Raw genomic sequence first — 15563 nt, 5'->3', positions numbered from 1 at the left:
CAGCAGCCCTGGCACTTAATTTTCACATGTTACATCACCCTAAGTGATGAACAGCAAAACAGTACGCCACAAGCAGTACCACACTATTCAGCAGGAACAAAACAAAAAAAGCAGTTTCTGATGCAGAAATACTGCCACCTGATCCCTGGCACTGCTCAAAAAGAGAGTGGCTTGTTACCTTTGATACAACTGTTCGTCCATGTAAGGGGGTCATTCTGAATAATCTACACTTTTCCCTCTGATAAGATATCCAGAGCAAAGGGCACTACTCAGACATCAGTCAATAATCATGAACAAAGAGGGGGGTTGTAGCAAACATCTGTCTACAAAGACGGGGGCTGTAGCAAACATCTGTCTACAAGTGCTGCAAAACTAAAAAATGGAAAATAAGATGCTTAATGGTGCAGTAGTCAGCACTGCTGCCTCACAATACTCGGTTACCTGGTTCAATTCTAAGCTGTGTTGTTCTCTGTGTGGAGTCTGCATGTCCTCCTTGTGTTCATTAGGATCTCTGGTTTCCTCCCATATCCAAAACACAAAGATAAGTGACCTAGCAATTTCCTAAACTGCCCAAAGGTGTGTGTCTCATTTGGAGTGACTGTTTGCACATCCTGCAATGGACTAGTAAACCCATCCAGAACTGATTGTCAGCCTTACGGCACTGCATAATAGGACAGGCCCATAACCCAGAATAGGGTAAAGTGGGTACTGGAGAATGAATAAATGAATGAATAAATAAATGAATGAATGTGCTAAAATATTTTACAAAAAAATGCATAGCAATTGTTTGTCTGTAATACAGTCCACTTCAGGAATCCATATGTAAATTTAAAATTTTTAACTTGTAAAGCAGTTTACAACCAGAGTGATATGTGGATTCATTTGCATTATAAGACCAGGTGCATGCCTACATGTAAGCACCCACTTAAACATACCTAAAAGTAATGCACACTGGCAGAAAACATTGGTGTTTCCTTTCTTTTAAATGCATCTGCAGTACAGTGTCGTTCTTACACATTCCACATGCCAACACGTCAGCCTAAGTTTCAGTATCATGGGTTTCCCTGTTGTACACTTACTGACTAAAAAAACTATATAATAAAGACGACATGCTTCCTTTTATCACTATTTTTATAACTTAGATGCGAGTTGTTAGCTTGATAAACCTCTTCAAGTGCAATCAAGAACAGATTTTTAAACACTACTTTTATGTTGTGCCTCATGCCATTAAGCAAACACCCAGTAAATCTAAAGAAAAAAATAAACTGTTTTATACTGCAATATTCTTATTATCTGAGGTTTTAATTGTGAAATTCACTGCACATGAAGCTTAATATATATACCTAATGGAAGCAAGAATAATTCTTTCTGCCTTAAATATGTACAACAGTTCTCTTTAATGGCAATGAAAAAACTTAAAATAACCTTTTTAAAGTGAGTTTGCCACAGTTATTAGATTTTGTGTGATCCAATTTTACACTTTTATACTTAAAATGTGTAAAAAAAAATGCTCATATTGTTTGAACTGTGAATTGGGCTGGCTGATTTGTTTTATACCACTAGAAATAGAACTGCCCCTATTCCCTGATGTCGTCTATGAGAAAATGTGACAGTCTCAGCATAAAATTAGATTTTACATATTTTTTCTACCTTAAAGAATGAGACGGATATTAATATGAAGCACAGTGAACAAAAGCCTTCTTAACTATGCAACGACCACATTTCTACATCACTCTTAAAAGGCAATGAAGAAAACACAAGGCGTTCCGGTTAATTTCCTTAGGAGCAAGGTACAGGCCTGCCTTTTTTTAATGTAATAATGAAGTAGAACTAAACAGCTGGTCTGTCTCACACAGCTTAAACTGCAGAAGTGTATTAAACATATTTAAACCAGCAACAACATGCAAATGCATGCATAACCTTTTGAGTGAGGCAAGTCTGCCTTACATCACTTTAACTTACTGCATAGCCAGGATCTCTTGATAAGAAGATGATATTAGCAAAACTCTGCCTACAAATCTATTTTCTGGTGTCAGTGCATTCATTCATTAAACCACTGCTGAAACTGCAAAAGATAAGACAGAGGAACTCTGAAGAGCTGTTCCTTCTGGTCTTCCAAAGGATGTAACACAAACAGCAATCAGAGTAAGGACAAATGTAATTCTGGAGCCTTCAGGGTGAAGTGATCTAGGGGGAAAATGTGTAGAAAATACTGTATGCTTGTCTCACATCATTAGCAGTATGTCCCTTGTACTTGCAAGAATGCCTTCACCTGCTCAACGATTCTGCCATCTGTAAGAGTGTAAGCTTAAATCTACCTTAATTTGTAAGAGTGAAGTGCCTGTTAAGGGAGAAGGGTGCTGCCATTTAAACTATTTATGAATGATCATGACGACGTCAAGAGACAACACACTAACATTTACTCTAGATATGAGAAGAACCATCTTAGCTCAGAAGACCAGTGAGAACATCCTTGAAGATGTCAGTTCCTTCAAAATGTGCCTGATAAAAGTGCAACCTTTCACATTCTGTTGTGGTGTGTGTGTGTGTGCGTGTGTGTGTGGATCTACTCACCTGTCTGTTTAGTTCATAGAACTAAGGCTCAGAGTAGCTGACAAGATTCATTCTACAATTCTGGGTTAGACTCCCTCAAGTTTTCATTTGCCTGCTGTAGAACTTGCATTGCACTTGACCACATAGTGTGATCCTGGGTCACTGCTTAAAAGAGGCATTCTACCTAGAAGGTTTATACACTTAAATAAAAAATAACCAAAAGACCATTAAACGATGGATTAAATGGCACCATAAACACCAAAACTATATTTCTCTGAGAATCATACTCTGTAAAATTTTTGAAAACCTACTACAAGTCACAATGTTCCTAGGGCATCAGCACTTTTTTCAGATTTTTTTTTTTTTTTGCCACCAGTGCTACTTTATTTATTTATTTACTGTAGTTTCGCACTGGTGCTATATTCTTTCACAAAGTGGAATACACTACAGCTGCAAATCCACCAGCTTTTACTGTCACAACCAAAACACCATGCACTGCATCATAACCTTGCATACACTCATGCACTTCAAATCTTTGTACCAGAGAAGCAAACACAGATCAAGCCTTTAAACAATTTTCATGGCAGTCCAGTTTGTTACAAGATTTTCATGCGTGGTTTTGTGGAACTCTCCCCTTCCCCAAGCACCTGGGAGCCCTGAAATTAAATAAGCACTGAAGTCAAAAAAGAAATTTCCAGTTATGTGACTATACTTCAGACTGCACTAAATGAGGAAGGGAGAAACAAATGATCTAACAAACAAATCATCATTAAAATAAAAAAAGTCTGCAAAACATGGAACCACACATGGAAAAAAAATCAAATCACAAAAGAACATACAGTTATGAACAGAGGCATCACAGTGTTGTAATGGTAGGTTCTAAATTTAGTTCATGCTGTTAGATTTCCAAGCTAACAGATAAGCATATGGATGAGAAGTAGGTCATCTCAGGCAGAGTGAGAGAGAGAGACAGAGAGAAAGAGAGAAGGAGAGGGGGGGGGGGGAGAGAGAGAGAGAGAGAGAGGGAAAAAAAGGTTTCAATGATCGCTCTGTCCAGTTTTCAGTGTTAACCATCAGAATGCACAAGCGCAAACCACGGGACTTGTTCTTCCTCTAGAGACCTATGGCCCCCACTGAATATAAAAAAAAAATAGATATTAATTGGTTACTGAAAAAACCTACACTGTCACTGATGGTCAAATGAGTTCATTAGATGTGCAGTTACAAAGTACAAGACAGCAAACTGGGAATGCCAAAGTAAGCACCCTGCTTTCTTCTTGTAAAACAATTATCCTCCCCTGAAAGTGAAAAATATATCACAGAAAACAGACTATATTATGAAGTCAACTGGTTACTCTGCCTAACAAACTGTAAAACAGAATAACCCCCACAGCATGCATGTACACACACACACACACACACACACACCTTGCACTTATTTCAGTGTTCACCCCTTTTTTATTAACTAGACCCCATGCTCTATACTTTAACCGGAACACTCTATAGTGTGCAACAATACTGAAATTAATACCTTGGCTTACCTCCTGTCCATCTGAACCATCTCAGACTGCACTCACCTATAATCTATAATCATCTACAATCACAGATGTGATCCTTGTTGGGAGGAAAGTCCTTCCTTGACAGTGCTGTTCATTACAGGGTGTAAACTGCTACAGAATCATCGCTATGTATTTTCAATTCCAATTTTAATCTCTATTTAGCTGTTAATGTTGAGTTTACAAGGAATTTGGGCCTAATGATGAACAGCTTATTTGGGTAAAAAGTGTAGACAGCAGAGACACCAGCACATGAAGACAGTAACAGCAACATTTGTACTTAACATTGTGTGCACTTTACAAAAACTTTGTTTATTTTTAGAGGAGAAAACGCAGTATTCCACCTCAGACATGTACACAACTGTCATTTCCCAATGTGAAGTTTTCCCAGAAATTATTCTGTCATCAGGGACACAAAAACAGAAATCGAACAATTCTACTGAACCTCTGATGCAACACTCTAGATCACAGGCCCTCAACACATGACATCCACCCAGACTGTCTTATAGATGCACTGCATTCTGGTAAATCAAAGGGTGACTACTGCATCAACTTAAGGTCATTGTTATGATATACATGTATATCTACAAGGCAGTTTGTATTTTCTTCCTGACTGTTAGTCTTATGTCTATATGCACTGTCAAAGGCAGGCAGACAGTGACCTTCATGCTGCAGCCTTGTTGCACATGCAACCTCCAAGTTGTGTGAAGAAACTGACCAGCAGAAACACTACAGCTATGCAGGACAACCATGTACATATTCCACAGGCTTTTGAGTGCTACCGCTATAAAACAGCATATGATGGATAACATGACTGAAACATTCAGACACATTTAGGGGATCAAGAAGAAACAATGTCCAGTTATTCAGGTGAGAGGCAGGCTCAACTTTAATTCCAGAATGCTGCTTAAAACTAAATGGCAAGACTCACTGTGAACATTGCATCAAATGGAAACCATTTTCAAAAACAGCACAGTAATTTTCCCAATATTCCAGGTCAAAACTTCCCAAGTATATGCAAATAACTACCATGAATATTTCCTCAAAACAAGTTACAGACAATGGGAGACCAACCCGGACAACAAAACAAATAAAACGAAGTAAAACATGATCATGAAGGCGATTTTGTGCAAATGAGAAAATGGAAAGTGCAGGATGGGTTTAGTAGGTTACATTAAAAATAACATAATTATTCCACAGCCCTTAAAACTCTCAAAGTTTCCCAAAAGAAAATAGTTGATGGCTCAGCATGCTACAAACCCTCCTTTCATGTTGGGAGGACCAAATGACTACAAGTCCCCCCCATGAGCTTAGGCTAATATTACAGCACTGACACTGCACTGCAGCATTATGGGAACAGTTGTCTTCCAAATTACTATAAGGCCCCCCCCCCATGTGCTTTTTCCCTGGAACCCTAGCCAAATCTCAAACCCCATCTGTATAGATACTTAAGTACTCCTCTGAAAACAGACCTGCCAGGATAATCAAGTCAGCAAAAATAGACAGATAAATAATTTCATTACTGTGAGTCATACAAATACATCTGACAGCCTGAAACTCTAAATTGCTCACACTTTCTGAAAGAGGGTAAGCACAGGCACGTCTCCTCAGAAGATGTCACAGCAAGCTTTGTAGTCTCCTAGAAACAGTTCTGGTTGACTTGTGGCTTACACAACTCCAGCTGCTTACTATAGTACATTTACAAACTACAGAAGTTAAATAATTACATTAAAACTTAAAGCTCAAACTCAGTTAGATCCTCCAGGTGTTACAATAACAGATGAAACTGTCCCAGATGGTCTCAGACTCCCACTATACACACTCCTGGTACAATCAGTACCCGACACTACCAAAACAAATGAAACCAGAAACTATCACTAATTCTAAAAGTGGAAAGATTGGAAAAGGGATGACTCTACTGCTGTGATATGTATAATGTATACATTTACGGAACACAATAAATTCCAAAGCATTTGTTGCCCCCCCCCCCCCACACACACACACACACACACATACGCAGACTTCCATCTGCATTGCATTATTCATGTATTTAGCAGAAAATACACAGTGTCTCCTAAAAATATCAGTGCATATCTGGATGTGTGAATATACATACATACATATATATATATATATATATATATATATACATATATATATATATATATATATATATATATATATATATGTGTGTGTGTGTGTGTGTGTATTTGTGTGTGCACATGCAGGCGCACCTGTATGCATTCACACACACACGGAAATGCACTACTGAAGTTCTTCTGAAACTTTCTGTAATAAGATCTTTATTAAATATTTTACAATACTAATCATCTTTGCACTTACAGCTATTTGTGCACTGTACTACAACTTTCCAATATGTTACTTTCAGGTTTCCACTGGAGTCACATGTCTGGTAATTGGTTTGATTTTGGTGGAGGAAACAAGTGGCAAAACATTGGGGAAGTTAAGGAATGTTGTATGATAATCAACAGCATTAAAAACTTTCAAACTTTTTATGGGAAATTACAAATAGGTCCCAGCAGAACAGTCATATTTACCCTATCTTGACTGGGTAGAAGGGGGGTACACAGACAGAAGAAAAAATAAGTAATAAATACTCTGCAGTGCACATTTTGGGTATTATGGAGCTGCCCAAGTAGACAGCCAGCTGTTTATAGTACAACTCTTCTCATAGCTAACAATGGCAAGTAAGACATAATTGCCATGGCTATTTATGGCCCAAGGGCCTCTAACAGTAAATTTAACTACTGTCTACATAAGACCTGCTTAAAAAAAATGGGACAAGCTTCTTTGCTAAAGTCTGAAAAACAATATTTTAACAAAGGGCTCAAGTCAAGTTAGTGATGTAGACCTGCTTTAAAAACACAGTCTACAGAGTAAACTAGCAACAGAAACAAAAGAAATGCTACTCCTAACACTATTTTGTATGACAGGCCATGTATGCACATTCATCCCATAAGAACCAGCAAGCAAAAATGGAACTCGGTAAGATTATTTTTGAATGCATCATTTTTAATGCCTGCCTCCCTTCATGCTTTCAACTCTCATTTAGAATTCTCATCACAGCTGTTACCTTGCCACCCTGTTCCTCAGCCATCAAAGACCTGTAATACCGGCTAAAGAAATCTAGGGGTTCAACAAAAGGTATTTTGCTGGTGTCATCCTACAGGGGCCACGAATTTTCCTGCCCACAGATATTAAGTGCAGTTCCAGTGTTACAGATGCAAGGCAACCTAGTCTTTGCCAGACATATCTGTTGCTCTGGCTGGTTATCCAGTCCTCCCTCCTTGAAGGAATATCTCTTGGGATGCTTGATCCCACCTACCTGAATCACCCCTTTAACAACCCAGACCTGTTTCAGAACCCAAGTTTGCAGCTCTCGGGGGGGAAAAAGTGCAACTGTTGTGCCATGTGGAGAGCTAAGACCTCCTTATTACTATGACGACATATTAATTAGTCTAAATGGATATAGTCAGTTTCATATTACAAGAGGAGATAAAACAACTAGGTTATTTATGTTAAAAAGTTAACAAAAAAAAACTAGGAAAAATTATAACATACAATTTCATTATAGGTAAGAGTAGGTGTTGGGTGGAGGGGGTGCTATTCACACACATTAGAGAATAGGGGGGTATAACAATTGGGACTTTAAATCTAAATTGAGCAAAGGGGGAGGCAGGGAGATATAGCTTAAGGAGATAGGTTAGGGAGACATTCCAAATTATCATATGGAATAGAATTATTGGGAGGGGGGCATGTAGTCTGGGATGAGCAGAAATTCTTGAGGGCTTTTTAAATTGGTGAGGGCAGGAGATAAAAGGTTGGGGTGTTAGTTATTACATTTAGTGAGGGGGTTGGAATTGGGTGATTGATGCGTTTTGAAAACCTGGGTAAGAGAGTTTTTAGTTTGTAGGTTGTCGGAGAAATTTCAAGTTTCCCAATTGGAGTAGATTTTTGGCAGTTTATTAATGCAGGTAGCAAAAAAATGGTGATTTGATGGCTTTAGTTTGGGCAGGTAAATGGTTTGTTTGAATTTGTTAGGAAGGATTTAAGATGGATATGTCCTTAGGTAGTGATGGGTGGATTATGGCAGAAGTCCTGGCAATAGTTAGTTTGGTGTGTAGGGTTAGGTTTGTTCAGAAGTGTTGGTGAAGGATAGTTAGTTGTTGTTTGAAGTGATGGACTAAAATACATGAAGACAAGAAGCCAAGTTTCATGTTGTTAGGAATGGTGGTCATAGTTTAGTGTGGGAGACAAGTTGTTTTATGTTCCCATAGTCAAAGAAACATGGGTATCAGGGTTGCTTGTTGATACATGTTTCCTTTTTTAGTTGGGAATGGATGGAGTGTGGGAGAAGTAAATAATTATTTTGGAAGGGGGTTGGAAAAAAGCTTTAGTTCTAGGAGGTAAATTGAGCCTGGGAGGAATTGTTTTTGGGTAGCAATTTGTAGTTGGGAATTGTAGTCGAGCAGATTAGCTTTTGGGGGAAGAACCATCTTTCCACTCATGGAGAAGCTTTAGGAATGAGTATTGTGAATTTATAAATGAAAATAGAAAAACAGATTAGGGTGGATAGATCGGGGATGGAGACATGCCAATTTTAGAATGAGTGAGTCTGAAGAGTGTTAATGGGCTGCTGGAAGTGTTGTGATGATAGATCCAGAAACCAGTTTATGAATTAGTTGGTTTGCTATTGAAAGTTTTTGTTTGCAAGAAGTGCCTGGTTTGTATGCTTGAGGTGTAGTCAGTAAAGATCTAGAAATAGGTTTTTTGCGTGCAAAAGTTATACGTTGATTGATTAAGCTGTTTATGATTGATGTCGAAAGCTTGAGAGGATCTAGACTGTACGAGAGTGATAAGGATATTGTGCTGGAGGTTAAGAGGTGTGTCAGAAAGCTGAAGAAGGAGAAGGTTGTTGTGTGATGGGGTTAAATCCATTGGCTGTGTAGTGGAGATAGTGTTGTCTCGTGTTAGATAGATGTGTTAGCTAGACCCACCTTTATGCAGAGAGATCTGATGTAGAGATTTTTTATAGCTAAGGGTCAAGCTTCAGAGATAAACCCGATTCCCCAGAATGGAAACAGGAATATAGGAGAGGTGAGCAATGGCGTCAGATGCCAAGTACAGGTAGTAGTCAGATCAGTAAGTCAGTGGTTGGGTAGTTGGTTTTAGTTTTCAATAGGAGTATAGTAGGTGGTTGTATGTGGTAGGTTAAAGGAGTGGGTAGTTGGTAGTTTTGGTTTTGGTTCAGAAGTGTTAAGCTGATTGGTTGTAGTTAACTGGATGGTTGAAATGAATAAGTAGTTAAGGTTGTGGCCGAGGGAGAAGTGTTGAAGGTGTTGGAAAGTTTTCAGGGATGGGGGTGGTAGATTTTCTGGGTGAAGGAAGGCGTGGTGACACCCATGAAGGAGCCAACCCAGGGTTTTTAGGATTATGTTGGTGGTTGTCTTGGAAATGGCTGAAATGTTTTTTTTGTATTGCTTGGTGTTTGTCTTGGTTGAGTTTTGAGTATTGCAGAAAGTTTATCTTGGGTGAAGGTAGGGTTATTTTGTGTTGTAGAAATTCCATGCGGATTCTGATTGCGGGTTGATTTTGGATTCAATGGTTTGGTTGTTAAGTATGATTTTTGTGTTCTATTTTGTTAAGTGCCTCATTGGAAGTGAGATATAAGGAAGCCTGGAGCGTGAGAGTCAATGAGTCTAAGTCAACTAAGGGAGGGGGCAGGACATTTGTTCTGAGGGGAGGGTATCTGGGAGGACCAATTACGTTTTAAGAATTCTTAAAATTGGTCTGCCAAATGGGTCTTACTATTCCTAAGGTTTTGTGTTAGAGGTCTGGTTGAGGTCGGGCAATTAGGTTAGAGGTACACTAAATTAGGTGGGGGTTAGTCCTGTAGTATAGGGGTATTGGTTATTAGTTGTTTGGGGTCTTATAAGTAAGAAATATTTCAATCGCGTTTTGGTTTGTTGAGCAGATTCAAGGAAAGTTTTTTATTGGAGAAACCATGTTAATTAGAGAGGGTTTGTTTGAGTTTATGGTTGTTTATGGAGAGTCAATTGGCAGTCTATTAACGCCTCCTAGTATTGATATTTTGGGGGGATTTTGGGCAGCACCAACTCTGACAATTGTTCATTTTATTCAATATTTTTGCCTGGGGGTAGTAAATTACTAAATTTTTTTTTTTTTGTTTAGTAGGATAGTTTATGAAAGCAGTTCTAGGGTAGGATTTTTTTTGGGTTTGCGGGTGCATTGTAATGTTCAAGGAGTTCTTAAACATGACAGCTGTACCCCCGCCCTTTCTAGTATTTCGGCCAAGTCTTGCATACTCAGCTGAAAAAAGGCAACAAGGAAAAAAATACCATTTAGAATTTGTAGCAAAATTTCAGAACACAGACGCAAATGACCCTGTGCCTCTGCTACAATAAAAAGGTAATGAAAAAGGCCCCAAGTGAACCCACTTCGCTATGAACAAGTGAAGAAAAATTTGAATGCAGCATCAGAAACAAACTGATAAAATGCTGCACTGTGTGGTGTGCCCAGTTTCTGCAAACCATATCTACTTATGCTGCATTTCTGCAGATCGGGTGCTTCTGAAAGAAAAGATTAAAATGTTGACTGAGCTTTAATTTGGCAGTCAAGCACAAATTTGATAAATCAACTCATTATTTAATTGGTGTGACTTTTCAAGACAGATTACAGGATGAAGCATTACCCTTACAATGTCTGCAACTGGCAAGGACAGATTTTAGATCTGACCCACCCCCTAGCTTCATTATTTTTATAAGTAACTCTAGTAAAATCAGAAGGGCCACGGTCCCTTTAACAGAACTGACAATCATTTTCCCACAATGCACTATGCAAACACTGAGGCATGCACTGCATCCAATTAGAAAACTTCCCACTAGGAAACTAAAAACAAAGCAACTCCACATAAAGTTTGCCTTTCTCCCCTCCAAACTGCAACTCCTGCATAAACAATTTATTGTTTTCATGCTAATTCTGACCCGTTCTGCTGCACAGGGACAATCTGCCTTTTAGATGTAGGTCAGTAAAAGTGACAAGGAAGCTGGCTCTGTTCCAGATGCCAGACTTAACATGTGTGTTGTTGTTCAGTGCAAGGCATAGGCTTGTCTGTGCAGAAATGGGGCATGCTGTACAGATATTCTTTCATGACATGGTTCTTTATTAAAGATGCCATCCAGAAGATATGCCACGAAAAAAATCCTTTTGCATTATGAAAAATTATAGTTCTTTCCTTCTGACAGACTTCTTCCTTAAAAGTGAATGTTTTGAGATTTCAAGCTTATTCCTTCAAGTAATTTTTACTTCAAAATAGAAGGGAAGGCAGCTGGTCTGTCTGCACAGGTACTGTCACAGAGCATGTGCTAAATGTTTTGTAAAAATTTCAGAAAAATAATGCCATCAACTGAAAATTTTTGTCATTGAACAGGTGCTAGAGGTTTTTCAGCTATGACAAACATGCTGTCAACTAGTCTGATGAGATTACATCCAAGAGGCAAATAACAGTCAGTAAATTTTACTAAAAATCTCAAGTCTGCAAAAAGTACACTTGTGTACACTTACCATAAATGTAGATGTTCGAGTGTATTCACTATTGCAGTCATCACATTTGGATCTATCAATTCTCAACGGTGCTGAGAATTGATAGATCCAAGTATGATGACTGCAACAGTGAAACAGAAAGAACATCAATAATTGGTAAGAAAAAGACAATAGGGTTATGCGTGCAGTTTTTATGCAACTATACATAAATCAATAAATAAATTAAATATACATATAAATATATACATGCATATATTTATATGTGTATATATTTATATTCATGTTTGTACATTATATACACACACACGTATATTTATATGTACACATAGATATATGTGTGTATCAGAATTAATTTTATATGCATACATATACATGTGAATATATATATATATATATATATATATATAGATATATATATATATATATATATATATATATATGTGTATATATATAAATTATATATATCTATATATATCTATATATATATATACACACACACACACACACACACATACATACACAAAAAAAAAAAATATATATATATATATATATATATATATATATATATATATATACACACACACACACACACACACACACACACACACTCGCACATACACACACACACACACACACACACACACACGCGCACACACATGCACAGACACATAAGTAGACATATGCATATATGTTGAGTCTTTTGGCTTTTCCCGGTTAGGGGTCGCCAGAGCGGAACTCCGGTCCGCTAATGATTGGTAGTTGACTTTTACGTGCCGAGTTACCAGCCCTGATGCACAACCTTCAATGAAGGTACGCCCATTCACGCATGTCTCCATGCAGAAGACGCTCTAGCTGAGAATCGAACCGGACAGCATATATATATTATATACACACACACACACACATACATGCATACATATATAATTACGTTTGTATGTGTAACTGAATATACCCATATTCTTAAAAGATATACGCCACACGTGGCAGCATTATCATTCCTCGAAAATGCATATTGAGCAAAAAAACATCAGATTCACATGGCTGAACCTTCAATCATTTGGAAAAAATAATAAAAACATATTTTTTCCAGGGGGCAAGCCCCACTTCACCTAATTATATATACCAACTCCGAGGTCACACATAAGTGCGGAAGCGGCATATTCCCCAATCCCCACTGGAACTGCAAACTCATAATGAAAAAGTTGGTAACGTTCGATCAACTGATTTTCAATCAGCTGTACCAGCTTTTTTACTTGTTGACAAAAAGACACATTAACAAAACATTGTGCTCCTCAAACTGACATGTAGACATGCGCTAAGTACAGAAGATTAAGTCTCTGAAGCACTCGTTAAGGTATCCTTGCATTCAGAAGGATATTAGAATGGAAAGAGTTTTGAAGTAACACGTGACTTGCAGGAGGCAACTGCAGCTACTTAACTATTTACACTGTTTCAGTGCCATGCCTTTTACGAAACAAACACCAAACACAAGGATAGAACACAAACACTGCTCACATGCAGTCACTTGTCACTAAGTGCTACTTAGAAGAACCACGACCATTAAAGAAAGGGCTGCTTCAAACTTTTGGATCCCTTTTCTACCTGCCAGATATCTTCTTTTGATACTGGAGTTGTCTAAAAGAAGTGTGTGTGTGTGTGTGTGGGGGGGTCCAAGAGTGTCCTATGGATACTATACAGTGGTCAATGTCGACTTCCTCTTTTGTAGGTGTTCTATGCCTAAGAATGCTTTCCCAAGAGATACCTACTCCTAGAAAGAGAAGTTCAAAATAGCTTGTATGACACCTCTTCCATAAAGTAGAAGAGCTTGAGCCAAACAATTCAGAAAAAGGTTTATCACAGTTGCTCCTACCCCAGCTACATTAGCAGTGCAACAAAACTACAGTCAGCAAAATGGAAGCTCATTAAAGGAACTATCATAAAGGTCACCTCCACACACTTCTTAATTACCAACTCAGAGAGGAATGTCAGCTAATACATAGCCTAATCCAAAATAAGACAGTTAAGACAGATAATTCAGGGTCCCCAGGCCCAGACAGATAGATGAAAAAAAAACTCTACTACCTTTATTGTCCAAGTCCTTGGACTCCTTAGCTGAGGGCAACATGGGAAAGATGCCTTGGTATCTGGAACCTATGCCAGACAATGGAGAGAGATCATGTACAGCTCTTCTGCAAGACTCGTGCTAAAAATAAAGCCCCATTCTCAACAGTGGCTTATATGGGATATCATAATTCCTATTATCTGGAGGAGCGAATCTGGATCCTCTTCCAGAAACAACGGAAAACAGCTGGCCTCACAGTAGGACTATTTTCTTCTTTAGGCATATTTTGGTATGCCATATTGTATACAAATTTTTGGATATGGGGTGTGAAGGAAATTCTTCAGTGGCCAGTGGCAATTTAATAGCAAATGTAAATACAACTACATGTAGTATACATTTGAATAACTGTACAACTTTGGATTTGATGAATGTATTTGGAAAGAAAATGATCTAATCTGGTAGAATACACAGTAGGTTATATTTCTGATAGCCAAGAGTTACTGAATAAGTTGTGCTTATGGGAAAACAGAATACATTAGATGTAAATGCATTTGCCTACATAAACACCAAACACCAAATGAGTATGGAACTGCAATGTTGAGAGGTTATTTAAGTGGACAAACATTTCCAAATGTGGAGAAAAATACAATATTTGAGTTAAGATTATTTCTGAACAAAATGTGTTTAATTTTCACGGATACATATATCTATATCTATACACATAGCACATTTATGACATTGCCAAATGTAAAATTACCAATGCACTATACAAGCACACCACTGTATGTGAAGGTGCAAAATTTTTGTTCTTTGTAATTGAGGTTGTTTCAAGGGACATTAGGGGTGGACCCTGGGAGGCGAGGTTAGCCCATAGGGAAACGTATTGGCAGATCCTATTGGAAGCCAACAAAGCCCCCGGGTTAAATGAATCCATTTCTATAGTGCCCTACCTTAGGATTAAAGCACAAATTATTTAACAAAGGTCTAGTACAAGTTTATTATTCATTTATTCATTTATTTACTAATGATCAAGTCTGTTTTGTGATAAACGGTTGTGGATATTTGTTCAACATACTATATCTATTTTATAAACATTTTAATTAATTCTATGTGTTTTTAAAAAAAATTTTTTAGGTATTAAACCTATCAGTGATGGTGTAATTGATTGATTGATATTTAATTAGGGTGGGTATTTAAACTATGTAGATTTGGGATGTGTTTTATCTGATGAAGTCATTCTATGAGACGAAAACGTGTGTAGTGCTTGCTGCTGACTTTGTTGCACGTTAATAAATCTTCTCTGTGCCTTATCGTGAGCTTTATTTGCCCTGGTGATTTATCGGATTGGTGTGGCTGCTTTCGTTGGTGGTTTTGGTTATTTGCAGCATTTTTTTGTGTAGTGGTTGTAAATGCATTTGCCTACATAAACACCAAATGAGTATGGAACTGCAATGTTGAGAGGTTATTTAAGTGGACAAACATTTCCAAATGTGGAGAAAAATACAATATTTGAGTTAAGATTATTTCTGAACAAAATGTGTTTAATTTTCACGGATACATATATCTATATCTATACACACAGCAATAGGTAGTCCAGCATCTAAATGTTAGGCAAATTTGGTAATGTCATTTTGGGAAAGTATATGTTGAAGATAACACTTACAGAAGTGATTTATATTTTACAGAAAGTTTGCTGATGGCATTTTGATAGTGTGGGGTAAGACATACGAAAAATTTACATTGTTTATTAATTACTACACTTATTTTTAAATTAAAAATAGCTATGTCAAATATGAATATTCATTTTT

At 37.6% G+C, this 15563-nt stretch overlaps 1 protein-coding gene across 1 annotated transcript in view; it reads right to left on the bottom strand.

Moving 5' to 3' along the window:
- The window catches only part of NCAM1 (neural cell adhesion molecule 1), a 1088618-nt gene that overhangs the window by 780898 nt on the left and 292157 nt on the right, over positions 1–15563 (bottom strand). The window lies entirely within an intron of this gene.

Source organism: Protopterus annectens, chromosome 8.part0 (genome assembly GCF_019279795.1).
Source record: "Protopterus annectens isolate FY-2018-M chromosome 8.part0, PAN1.0, whole genome shotgun sequence".
In the NCBI taxonomy this organism is placed as follows: domain Eukaryota; kingdom Metazoa; phylum Chordata; order Ceratodontiformes; family Protopteridae; genus Protopterus; species Protopterus annectens.
Note: the sequence above shows the minus strand (reverse complement) of the source record. Positions and strands in the feature narration are given on the sequence as shown.